This window comes from Amphiura filiformis, chromosome 13 (genome assembly GCF_039555335.1).
Source record: "Amphiura filiformis chromosome 13, Afil_fr2py, whole genome shotgun sequence".
In the NCBI taxonomy this organism is placed as follows: Eukaryota; Metazoa; Echinodermata; class Ophiuroidea; order Amphilepidida; family Amphiuridae; genus Amphiura; species Amphiura filiformis.
Window position 1 is genome coordinate 42,441,669 of NC_092640.1, and position 4,711 is coordinate 42,446,379.

Below are 4,711 nucleotides of genomic sequence, written 5' to 3' on the forward strand. Positions count from 1 at the left end.
GAGAAAAAAAAGAAAATTCAGCCACACGGAGACTCGATTCCCAGTCCAACGCTCTATCCACTCGGCCATCGATCAGCTTACACAATTGATTGTTCTCAAAGCGGATGATAACTATAATTGGATGCAATAATTTACATGATTACAATCGCGTCCGCATTATGGCTCTTAGAATAAACACGCATGTCGGCGCTGAAATTTTGAACGAACTGATGGAGGAAAACCTCGTTTTTGCAAAACTAGCTTCAATTTGGAGTGAAAATCAAATGGAATAGCAATTGGCAGAATGTTGAGAAATAATGTAGGTATTCAGATGTCTAAATTAACGTCTCGTAATCAAGATATCGATAATTTCACAAACCAGCTTTTTCTCAAGCAAATTCTCCAAAATTTTCCCCCAAAACGGGCTTTTAAAATTTAATCGGTACTGTATTTGGTTCTTCCCCATGGCAACATTATTTCTTTGATCGATTTGTAATATAATACGAAAAAGAAGAAAACAATCGCTCGGTGTGGATTTATACGGAGCGCACATTTGAAAAAAACCTCATGGAACGTGTTTTTGATCTTGTGAACATGGTGGGTAAAAATGCTTTAAACGAAGGATTTTCAAATTTATTCTAATAATTTGTATATAACACACACAAAAATGTTAAGCTACATCCAATGCACCAACATTTCACTCGCTGCGATATTTGATTACTGAGAAAACTCTGTTTTAGAGAACAACTTTATACGTCTTTTATACGTTTTTATACGTCTCTTTGTGTAACCTTAATAATGTATTATGATATTTACTTACCATAGAGATTGCGATTCCCATACGCCTTGATCGTAAGCCCGTCTAACTACTCAAAACCAATCTCCTGTGACGGTGCGAGGTCGCTTATTTTACCAGTATTTTACATGTACGCGCAGATAAAACAGAAAATGATCAAGATGTGTCCGTTTTACAATCACAAAAATCACCTTTTACTCAAATTCACACGAATGCAAAACAACAATACCCTGTTTGATTAAGTTAACAAAATCTAAGTCTTTAATTGAAATTAATATACGATTGGCAAGATTGGTACATGACAACAAATGCACATAAGAATTATAATCACACAGTTTTAACTATTCAGTACTTAACCAGTAGTCTTCTTCTTGGTGATTATAGAGTTCTATTGCAATGTTCTGGACGGCTGATGTATCTCCTTATTTGCTTATCCTGCGAAAAAAACTGTTCAGCGAAATCCATTGTACACTTGCATTTATATATCCTTGCGTTAAAATCCTTTGTGTATGTTGCTTCTTTCTCCTGATATTTAACTCCTTGCGCGGTTCAGTTCATTGTACACTTGCATTTATATATCTTGCGCATAAAATCCTTGGCGTATAGAAATGTTGCTGCTTTCTCCTGATACTTAACTCCTTGCGCGGTTCTCCAAACAATTAACTCCTTGTGCCTACTCCAAACACTTAACTTCTTGTGCAGTTCTCCAAACACTTTTAATGTAGCAATGCTAATAGCAATGCCAGACACTCCTTTTCAATTGTGGAGTAATTTCTCTGGTGCTTGTTGAACTTCCTTAGGGAGATCTATTTGATCTTCACCTTCTTGCATCACAACAATACAGCTACAGTTAAAACTCCTTGCACTGCTCCACTTTATTGACAGATGCAAGCAGACAGAAGCAAGCAGACAGAAGCACAATGACGACCAACACACATATGTAGAGAGTCTACAATCTCTCTTCATATTCTGCAAAGAGCAAACTCCGTTGCTTTCACCTTTATACTCATCCAAAAAAATATGATCTATTAATAAATCATTCTTTCACATTCCAACAATTCCTGGGGTATTCCCCATGATGTCATATATCCACTTTATATTATCCGGAAGTCCCCTATTGGTGCAATACACTGAACGGTCTGGATTAGTAGGGATTTTCCCTAATATCCAAAATTAGAATGTGTATTGATCAACTTGATAGATGAGAGGGGGTTTCCCCAAATGTCTCATGAAACAGATTTTAAATTGTAAACAAAGATGAATAATCAAATTAAATTACTCAGGGCACATCACACCCTCCCCCTGAAAAGAAGAAAATTTGAATGTAATGAAAACTTTCTTAAATGTTTCCTTCTTTTATATTAACTTCAACATAGTTATTATCAACTTTGAGTGTTTAACTCAATATACACAGTGACTACTTGTCACACACGTTCCTTTTTAAAGGAATTTTTGTTTGTCAGTTTTACGCAATTCTGGACAGGGCATCAGCCATTACATTGTCTATTCCCTTAATATGTTTGATGTCCAGATTGTACTCTTGCAAGGTCAAACTCTATCTGGTCAGCCTTTGGTTTTGTTCTTCATCCTGTTGATGAAAGTGAGGGGATTGTGATCTGTGAACACAAGCACAGGATATACTGTGGTACCCAAATACACATCGAAATGTAGCAATGCTAATAGCAATGCCAGACACTCCTTTTCAATTGTGGAGTAATTTCTCTAGTGCTTGTTGAACTTCCTTAGGGAGATCTATTTGATCTTCACCTTCTTGCATCACAACAATACAGCTACATGTGCGACAGGTTGACTTCATTCATACGTGAGGTTCATAAGCGCAGATTGTCCATTGAATTGTGTGTGATATCGGACGTATAGAAAAGAGGTTGCGATTTCACATTTTGGACACAAACCGCAGACTTAACGCCCGCAAGGTGACCGAATAGGATGATTGTACCGAATGCCACGGTTTATGCAACGTGGCTGTTTTCCCCACAAAAAGTCTAATTCTGAATAGAACGTCATTATATTGGCATGTATAGTGGTTATTAATCTACGGAAATATTTATTTTTATTGTTGCAACCATGAAATAAAATTGTTAGCCTTGGTTTAAAGTCAAAATCCAAAATATGCTGAATTAAAGTAGATAAAAGACGCGGGCATAGAATTTAGATATGCTAGAGGGTTGCCCTCTTGTCGCCCTCTTGTGACCATATGCTGCACAATAAACGTGCAAACATTCCACGGTTGAATGGTCGTTGGTAATAACAACCGAATGAATAATAACACTAAAACGCATAGGTTTTTTTTTCATTTCAAATAGAATAAAATGCTAGGAAAAAACTGCTTCTTTAATTAGTTCTTAGTAAATTAGCTATGAAATATTAAATATGCACTTTAAAAGCAAGCTTGGTTACCACATGATTAAAGGCCCAGTCAGTGAATTGCTCATCGTAAAAATCATCAAAATTCAGATTTGTCATTGTCATAGATGTGCTAACATAACCTGCTAGTGGTTCAGCCGAAAAAATAAGGCAATTACACTATGATGTAATCTGTAATTTATATGCTGTCAATATATAAATTAGCTACATGTATGGGGCCTCAACTTTGTCAATACTGCTGTTTTCATTTTTTTTTTCCAAATATTTTCATTTCAAAAATACCTAATGATAATATTACTGACTTATCCATTCACATTTAGGCAGTTTAGAAACATTTTTTTTGTACTTTCGCTGGGATCACTGAAAGGGCCTTTAACAAAGAGAAAAGTGCACCGCAATCTGACGCGTAGCAACAGTGGAATTTGTCAATTTACAATCATTCCTTTTTTGCATTAGTCTCGTAATAGAATGACTACTGTGCATATTCCGCTTGAGCTACAGGTTGATAATTTCTTATTGATACAACATATTTGTTACGATGGACAAAATGTCACATTAAAATATTATAATGGATTATCAGGTTTCTTTTACATTGATCATCATCACAGGTAAGTTGTTACATAGTTATCATTTAATGCTCTGCGTGCTAGCCATAGGCTTCAACATAAAAAGTCTTGAGATATTTTCCCAAAATATCAAGAGCCCTGTGGCGTAGATTTCCTTTTGACATCGACAGGGTGGTGTACAAATCTTGAAATAGCACCTTTTGGCAATATGATAAGTATATTGTACAAATGCGCGCCAAAATATTTGACATATTTATGCTAAACTGGTAAAAATGATGCAAAGCGGAATCAATTCGCGCGAAGCTTGATAAATTGGCACTTTTTAGGCTACAATGTCCAAATATAAGGTTACTTTGGTCAGAAACTCACATACAGGCGTCAACGTTGGGGGTATGATTGTATGATGATGATTGTATGGACCACCCCCTATGAAAATATTTGGGGGGACTTATCCCACATTACACCACCCACTGCCCCTATCCCCCTAGGAACTACGCCTATACAAGAGCTATCTCAAAAACCTTTGAACCAATACTAGGCTTGTTTGTACTTGTTTTAACGTATTTTACATATTGATTCCAAATATGATCATGAAAATGTACAATTCTGAAATTTTTGATTGAAAGTAGTGTCAGACAGTGGTCGGCCAACTAGGTTAGAGTTGACAGACACAGACTGTGACTGTAAATATTTGTCTTGTTATTTCGGACAAAAACATTTCCTGACAGTTATTTCTAATGTTATTTCAGTATTGAGTAAATAATAACAAAATTCAACTTGGATCAAAATCGTACATTATGGGTTTAAGTATTTGTACACAGTGGCAGCACCATGTGGCATGGGGGATAAATTTGCTTCATATTAGTACTGTAAAATATACAGTGACACAAAATGGACCGACCACATTTCACAATAACACATAAGATAGTATTGACTCTGTATTTTGTTCTATAATTTCTTTCATTTTCAGGTTATCTGGCTGTGG